Source organism: Amborella trichopoda, chromosome 6 (assembly GCF_054954075.1).
Source record: "Amborella trichopoda isolate Santa Cruz 75 chromosome 6, AtrichopodaSantaCruz75HAP2 v2.0, whole genome shotgun sequence".
Lineage (NCBI taxonomy): Eukaryota > Viridiplantae > Streptophyta > Magnoliopsida > Amborellales > Amborellaceae > Amborella > Amborella trichopoda.
The window spans coordinates 40856713-40866208 of NC_142341.1; the positions used below are offsets into that span (position 1 = coordinate 40856713).

The 9496-nt window shown below is 33.9% G+C and overlaps 1 pseudogene; it reads right to left on the reverse strand.

Moving 5' to 3' along the window:
* Nucleotides 1–7958: 7958 nt before the first annotated feature.
* On the reverse strand, nucleotides 7959–8954 carry LOC18440348 (putative germin-like protein 2-1; annotated as a pseudogene).
* Nucleotides 8955–9496: the final 542 nt, after the last annotated feature.

Genomic DNA, 9496 nt, shown 5'->3' on the forward strand with positions numbered 1-9496 from the left:
TGAAATAGAGAAATTTTTTTCATGGATTGAAGCTAAGATCTTCTTGAGACATCCTCAAACAAATTATGGATTAAAATAGAGAAATATATAAAGGGTGTGGTTTCTTTAAGTTTGCAATCTTCAACAATCCAATTAAGGCGCACCTCCAAGTTGTATTATAACATGTAATTTTGGTATAAAAAATTCTTAAGATATCTGGAAATATATTTTCATTTCCAATTATAAAATTTTAAACTCCAACAATGCTTAAAATCAAGTAAGATCTATAAGCATATGAAAATCTTGAAAATAGACGGTCTAGATAATGTTACAAGATACAATACTTTTAGGAAAAAAAAATCTTTTTGTCTGTTTATATTCATACATCTCAATGTTGAGATGAAAACAACATTTTCCGACATAAACTCCTACATTACAAGCGTCTTTTAATAGTTATTCTATACTAAAGCCTCTCTAGATAAGGTTCTAAGCCCATTGAATTCTCCCTACATAGGGTCCTAGTCTAGTAGATCGCATCATTTGTCTGACCTTATCTTTAATTCAATTTCGTGCTTGTACAATTCTCATGCTTTTCACAAATTTCAATCTATAATTTCATGTATTTCAAATGACTTTGTTTGTTAAATTTGTATATAAACTTTTATCCTATTTTTTAATTTGGTCATGAAATGTGCTCAAAACCAAAACATATTTCTTGTTGTATAGGTTACATGCTCTCAATGGATGATGTCACTCCTCACGTGGATCATGTTATAGCCCTCCTAATGACAAAAAATATTCTTATTAAAAAATTGTTCGATGTACAAAACAAAAGTATATAAGTATTCAAAATTTGTTAAGTATAATAATAGAATGCTCGATAGTATATATAAATGAGATCCCCTTTTATTATATTGGCACATGTCTTTTATCGTTCCATTTTTACCCCTGTTATTTCTCTCATCTTTATCCCTTTCCAACTTTCTCTCACTCACAAGTTTCCATATTTATCTTATTTGCATTCTCTCTCTCTGCCCTACATGCATGCGCCCCTCCACTATAATTTACACATTCTACACGAGGTCTCCTCCACCGATGGTACACGGGATCCAGGTCTTTCTTGAATCTCAAAAAATGGGAAGTTAATCCAAACCCTTGGGAGCATGCACACACTAGATGGGACGTGCCCCATTTTTTCTCTTTATAAAACTATGCGAGGAAGAGAAGAGTAGAGAGAGAGGGTGGTGTGCGACCTAGAGAGAGAAAGCGCAAGCCTTAGGTGATATGAGATGAGCCCAGTATAACCCTATCTTCAGTTTCCTCAACCCAATATCAAATAGTGTTTCGAAGTAGGTTAACCTTTTAATTGATCATCTCGATCTCGAGATCTATGGATATAAAGCAAAAAAAAAAATATTTCAAGTTCTAAAAATATTGCATTTTGAAACAAGTTATTTGGACCTTCTATTATCATGATTTTCATATATTTATAAAACTACCTGATGCGCGCTATTTTAGATTTCATAATTACGGTTGAACATAAATTTTCAATTGATCGTAAGATTTTTTACCCAGAAAGTACTTCTTAAGGAAAAATTTAGAGGTGTGCCTAACTTGTACAGTATAAGGTAGGCTTCTTATACAAACTTCACCCTATATGACATAGAATTGTTTAAAAACTTCATAGGGTTTTTATTTTATAATTTCTTTTAAAAAAAAAAAGAGAAAAAAGACCATAGAAATTTGAAATATGCAAAACCCAAAAAACAAAAAACTTCATAGGGTTTTTATTTTATAATTTTTTTTTAAAAAAAAAAGAGAAAAAAGACCATAGAAATTTGAAATATGCAAAACCCAAAAAACAAAAGTATTTGAAATAGAGAAATTTTTTTCATGGATTGAAGCTAAGATCTTCTTGAGACAAAACCTCAAACAAATTATGGATTAAAATAGAGAAAGCTATAAAGGGTGTGGTTTCTATAAGTTTGCACTCTTAAACAATCCATAGAAGTTTGCACTCTTAAACAATCCAATTAACGTGCACCTCCAAATTGTATTATAACATGTAATTTTGGTATAAAATATGCTTAGGATATCTTGAAATATATTTTCATATCTAATTATAAAATTTTAAACTCCAAAAATGCTTAAAATCAACTAGATCCATAGCATATGAAAATCAAGAAAATAGACGGTGTAGATAATGAGTTACAAGTTGCACTACTTTTAGGACTCCAAATCTTTTTGTCTGTTCGTATTCATACATCTCAATGTTGACATGATCAATTAGAGTGTTTTTCAACATTGAAAAACCATTTTCCGAAAACATTTTGAGGCCCATCTTTAATTCTATGTCTATAAATCCTAGCACCCGTGCCCCACCCACAACGTAAACTCTTGCATTGCAGGCGTCTCTTGGTAGTTATTCTATACTAAAGCCTCTCTAGACAAGGTTCTAAGCCCGTTGAATTCTCTCTGCATAGGGTCCTAGTCTAGTCGACCTCATCATTTGTCTGTCCTAATCTTTAATTAAATTTCGTGCTTGTACAATTCTCATGCTTTTCACAAATTGCGATCTATAATTTCATGTATTTCAGATGACTTTGTTTGTTAAATTTATATAAAAACTTTTATCCTATTTCTGAATTTGGTCTTGAAATGAGTTCAAAACAAATATATATTTCTTGTTGTATAGGTTACATGCTCTCAATAGGAGATGTCATACCTCATGTGGATCATGTCATACCCCTCTTAATGAAAAAAAATACCCTTATTAAGAAAATGTTCTATGTATAAAATAAAGGTATATAAGTATCCAAAAGTTGTTAAATATAATAATAGAATGCTCGATAGTGTAAGCACCCTAACATAGGCCTTATATATAGACGAGATTCCCTTTTATTATATTGGCACATGTCCTTTATAGTTCCATTTTTTCCCCTATTATTTCTCTCATCTTTATGTCTTCTAAATTTCTCTCTCTCACAAGTTTCCATATTTATCTTATCTGCATTCTCTCTCTCTTCCCTACATGCATGCTCCCCTCTACTATACTTTGCACACCCCACACATGGTCTCCTCCACCAATAGTACACGAGATCCAGGTCTTTCTTGAATCTCAACAAATGAGAAGTTAATTCAAACCCTTGAGACCATGCATACACTAAATGGGACGTGCCCCTTTTTTTCTCTTTATAAAACTATGTGAGGAGAGAGAGGGTGGTGTGTGACCTATGAGAGAGAGTGCTCAAGCCTTAGGTGATGTGAGATGAGCCTAGTAAACCTTTATCTTCAGTTTCCTCAACCCAATTCCCTTTTCAAAAATCATTAAAATAAATTTAATTATTTCAAATTAATTTGATAGGAACCTGATCCAAGTTTGTTAAGGAAAATGAGAAAACATTGACGCACTATATCTCTACTAGTGATTATGTCCCACATTTAGTTTCTCAAACTGACCTAGTTCTCATGACCCACAATCTATCACAGGTGTTCATGAATGGACTTCCAAAGTCAGCAATAGGTGATGAGTATGTAATTCTAGTATATAGACTTCCAGTTCCATCTAGGGGTAAGCTTAGGTTATACAATAGACATGTGCACATTCATCAATAATTATGCATGAGGGCTATCTCTCACACATGTATATGCAACACCCTCAATGGTTTCTACTGCATCACTCTCTCTCTTGATGATGAGCAAATCCCGCCCACTCTTCATTTGTCTCTAAAAAGGGGGAATATCCACACCCTTCTTTGTAGGGGGTAGAGATTTAGAGATTGGGGGATCTTCGAAGGCTCTTAGAAGTAACAATAGGTTTCAAAAAGAAATTCTCTAGAAATAAATGGAGAAATTTGACTTAAAGTCCATTTGAATTTTTAATATTTAAGAAATTTCCTCAAAAAGTTTGATTTTATTTTCATACCCATTTGTTTCAATTTCCTTTTTATTTATTTTTCAAATTACCCCTACTTTGGACCGTCATACCTCAAACTTTGAAGGTTCGAAGTTTAAACTTTTTTTGCTCATAAATGTATTTTGGAAATTAAAATTTTGAAGTTGTTCCAAATAAAAAATTTGGACCTTCATGCTCTAAAGTTGGTTTTTGCTCACATAAATCAATATCAAACCTTGAAGATCCAATGTTGATTAGAGAGGGATTTACGTGAACAAAAACCAACTTTGGACTTTTGATCTTTGAAACAATTTTACACTTTAAAACTCCGAAGAAAGTTTACAAGCAAAAAAAAAAAAAGAATGATGAAATAAACTTTAGACGTTCAAGATAGAAATTAAGAGTAATAGTAAAATGATTTGAGCAAATCGGTATAAATGTAAAATCTAACTTTTCAAACAATTTCTTAAATATAGATTATTTAAAAAGAAATTAACATAAAATTCTCAAATACATATACAAGGACCCAATAGATCCCAATTCCAAAGCAAACGTCATTCCTGGGGAACTAGGGAAACCCAGGCGAAAACTCCCTCCCAAAGATTTCCCAAACTACGACACTATTAAACCCTAAATCGAACGTCATCCCTGCCCTCTTTAATACAATCCTCTCTTTAATACAATCCTTGCCACGACCATGATAGACAACTACATATATATAGTATAGATTAATTGGTGTGATATACTTTATTCCATAGTCCAATATTATTGTATTGTAGTCCACACCCCACAGGAAATCATAACAAAAATATTACCAAGATACAAATGAAATCTCCATAACATGGTAATGAGGGCCGGCCCCTTGACCTTGATACTAGTTATTATCCATGAGAAGCTGGCCTGTAGTTTATCAACCAATTGTTTATCAATTTGGAAGGCCTTTGCAAGAACCGCATCAGAGAAAGGTGGGTTGGCTCCAAACACATTTTTAGCTATGGTTATCACCCCTGGATTTGGCTGCTCAAACCCGCAATGGCCACAGAATTGCCATACCCCACATTTTGCTGGAAGTGAATGCGGCCCTCAAGAAACACAAACACATCTTTTTTGTTCAGTATCTTGCTAATCAAACGGTTTTTGGGAGTCCTGGTGATCTCGGTGCCACGTGGGTGTGGGTGGGGTGGGTGATCTGAATCAGTCATGAGCCAATATTTTGAAATTGATGGAGTAATACTTGTTGAATTAGCTTCTACTAATTTGACCAAGCTAACATAATTTTACTATAAAGAAGGATTTTTCTAACCTAATCTTCTTTAGAAATATAAAATGTCCTCAAATTAATGACAATATCAATGTAATAAGTCGTGCCTCATTTTACCTGCCGCATGAACCAAGTCTCCATATAATAAATACTAAGGAATGTACAAAATAAATTATCTAACTGATTCGGGAGCATGCTGAGGTCGGTCCAAGGTTGACCGATACTCAACCGACCTGGTTAGAATGGCTCCAAATCCAAAAAAATTAGATACTAAATGATATAATTACGTAAAAATTGACAAGGTACACATCCAAACCTTGTCACAAGAGGTAATCTTGACTCGTATAATAGCCTAAAAATCTACTTTGATCCCGGATTATAAAATTTAAATATTCAAATTGTATTTTTATTAGGTTTGCCTATTTTTCAATAGTAGATGCTCAAAATTAGAAGTGAATATGATTTGAAAAAAATTAAAATTAAAATACAAAATACAAACATTACTATTGGATCGACTCATATTCAATCTGGGCTAATGGACGTTTATTGTATCTATCAGCAAGCGGGCTGACGTCATACTCTCCCATATATAAATATATGTGTTTATATGTTGTCACTCTTGTGTTTATTTGTGGGCTGTTTATCTTTTTTGGTGGGGGTTTAAGGGGGTGGTGTTTTTTTCGTTATTTTTTTTGTGAATGTCTGTAGGAAAAAAATAAAAATAAAAGGAAACAAGCTTTACAACATGGTTTTCAAAGAAAAAGAAAATGGGGTAGTGTTAGATCAATTGCTAGATGTGCCCAAAGCAAATTTTTAGTTTTATATACGTTCATATATTTTTTTGAGAAAATTACGTAAAAATCCATTATACTTTGCGTTATTATAAATATACCAAATCGTTTCTGTTATTACAGATGTGTCCGTTTTTAAAATTTTATAGCTCCATTTTTTAAAAAATGCCACTTTATCCTTTTCGGATATTGAACATCCGAATTTGTGCATTTTTCGGATGTTCAACATCCGAAAATAGTCGCAACTGAAAACGTGCAATTTTCTATTTTCAAATGTTCAAAATCCGAATTTATTTGATTTTCAAATGTTGAACATCTGAAAATAGCCCGATAGCTAAAACTTTCATATTTTCATATGTTGAATTTGGTTGTTCAACAACCGAAAACTTTTGCGCTAAGTTTTTCCGCTTCATGGCGGAAAGTTTTTTTTTTTTCTTTTTATAAAATTGGGGAAACGGTATCTTTGGTGCATCATACCTCCTTTATTGTCCCCTAATACAATAACCCATAAAGTTGTAGAGATTGATTCACTATTTGGACGTGATTAGTACCGTTCTTACTCTTGCCTAATATTGTTGATTAATTTATGTTTATTTTCAGTTATTTTATACAATATTATATCTTGTTATTAATATTTGTTGTGTATTGCTGATTAATAAATAAAATTTTTTTAATATTGATGAAGTTGTTTGTTTTATATATTTATTTATTATTTGTATTATGTTGATACATTGTATTCCTTGTTTTGGCTAAATATTGTTCAAGTTGTTTATTTGTATTCAAATTTGTTGTTTATTTTATGTTTATTTGAGTATTTGTTGTTTTCTTTTGTTTATTGTTTACTAGTCACATTTTTAGTAGTACACTATTTCAATCTATTATGTAATAGTCATATTTTATGAACCCTAAAGTAGTTAGAAATATCCCAATTTTTAGTATTCCTTATTGTATTGATTTTTTGTAGCACAAATTTTTCTATTTATTTAATACAGTAGCACTGATGATGGCTACCGAGGGAGTGAAACTGGTATTCTGATATGGGGGGCATTTGAGGCGAATGTTGATGACAGACGTGTTATTTATAAAGGGGAAAAAATTAAAGGTCACCAAGTATAATGGCAATAGTCCCTTGGAGGAACTAAAAAGTCATTTTGGTAATTTAACCAAGTGCGATCTAAAAAAATTAGCTATATATGTACCACAACACAAGTCTATCTAGTGGACTTGATTTAATTGATGTAAGTGATGATATAGATGTATCTTTATGTTGGAGACCACAAAATTCCAAGTTCTCAAACCCCCAAATTTTAATGGGAGCCACAAATTAATTCAATCTATAACTAATTCACAAGAAATAACTAGTATGCTTGAGTATAAACCCTAACCAAAAATCAGGTGGCAATCTAAATATCAAAAATTGACCCACATACCTTCACTCTGTGAAATGGCTTCAAAATCCAAGAAATGTTGTCTGTCAAAGACGTACACCGTTGAAAATCAAAATCTATGAACTATCTACTATTCTTTACCATTGAGAGATCAAATAGGCGCACAAAAGCACTCACACAGCAAGCACACTGTACTAATGACCAAAAACGCAGAAAATAGAGAAGACGAAGTTTAAAAAAACGCAGAAAACAGAGAAGACGAAGTTTAAATTTACTGCCGCGCTATTTTCGGATGTTCAACATCCGAAAATCTCATAAATTCAGATGTTAAACATCCGAAAATAGGAAAATGCACATTTTCAGTTGCGGCTATTTTCGGATGTTGAACATCTGAAAAAGGGTAAAGTGGACTGTTTTAAAAAATAGCGTCATAAAAATTAAAAAACGGACACATCTGTAATAACATAAACTATTTGGTATATCCATAATAACGCAAAGTATAGCAGACTTTTACATAATTTTCTCTAATTTTTATTATTCGAAAAGCATATGTAGCACAGAGTATTTGGTGTAATAGAAACGTGTCTCCAAAGTGATATACTTTATTCCATAGACCAATTTTATTAAAATATTGTGGTCCACACTGGACAGGAACTCAAAATGTTAAAAGAAGATACAAATCAAAGGTACCCAATATTCATTACATTCATCCCCATGGGCAATATCTATCATATAGTAATAAGGGCCCCTAGACCTTAATATTTAGTTATTATCCATCCAGAAGCTGGCCTGGAGTTTATCAACCTGTTGTTTACAATTTGGAAGGTCTTTGCAAGAACATCATCGGAGATAGGTGGATTGGCTCCAAACACAGCGTTAGCTATGGTTATCACCCCTGGATTTTGGCTGCTCAAACCTGCAATGGCCACAGAATTTCCATAGCCCACATTTTGCTGGAAGTGAATGAGGCCCTCAGGAAACACAAACACATCTCCCTTTTTCAGTGTCTTGCAAATCAAATGGTTTTCAGGATTGCTGGTCACGAAGCCGACATATAAGGTCCCTTCTACGACCGTGAGGATCTCGGTACCACGTGGGTGTGTGTGGGGACGGTTTTGGCCACCAGGAGCGAAGTCTATATGCGCCAAGGAGATACCCAAAGTGTTGAGCCCAAGAATTTGCATTACATAAACTTGGGTGCCCTTCGAACCCAAAGGATTGCTCGTGTTGCCGGGCTTGTCGAGTCCGTCATAGAAGAAGTCATTTGCTGTCACCAACATCGGGTCTTTGCAAACTTTTCCATTCACAAACACTGCATGGGAGACCATAGAGAGAAATGTGATTAGCATGTTTCAATGGAAAAAGTCTAGGCTTCAAGCCTTAGCTGAACACGAATCTTTTCTCCTTCTATGTAAAAATAAAGTAGAATATAAGAGATTGTGGTTGTTGTTGTGGTATTTGTATTTGATGAGAGGAGTACCTTTGCTGAAGTTGTCTGCGACACGGAAATCCTGCAAGGGACTAGGATCAGACGCATACCCATGTGAAACTATCATAGAAAGGATAGTAAAAACAATTATGAGCTTCATTTTCGTATTAATCTAAGAATTAAGCTAATTGAATAGCATGAGGCAACCTCCTAACTCTTAGTTCTTAGTGCATAGAGCTGCAAGGATAGCAGGCATTATATAGAGCCATTTTAGTAGGTTGCATAAGTGAAGTGGGTGATAGTTTTGCATGAATAAGTCAGTGGATACTTAAAAATCTCTCATGGACCCTCTGCCACAAAGCAATTCGACTCTAACCTACTCCTTGTAGAAAGATATATCTGACGTCCTCAGACTGAATTCAGAATTCAAACCCTAACTAGGACTTAGAGTCTAAACACCTGGAGGTTATGTACATTACTTTCTTGGGCTGGTGGATGCTCTTGCTAGGTGTAAGATGAAAGCTTGTGCCTAGTCACACTTTGTACCTATTTCTCCATCACTTTTTACCACTTCATATGCATCATTTATCCTTCACTACGCGTTTGCGTTTGAAGGAACCTTATCTAGGAGTCAGCACAACCACGATCGGACCTCGCCCGGGTGCCTATAGGGCCAGCATGACCACGGTCTTGTCCGGATCGCTCCAAGCATAATTTACTCAAAAGGAAAAGAAGAGAAAAGATAGCTGGGTC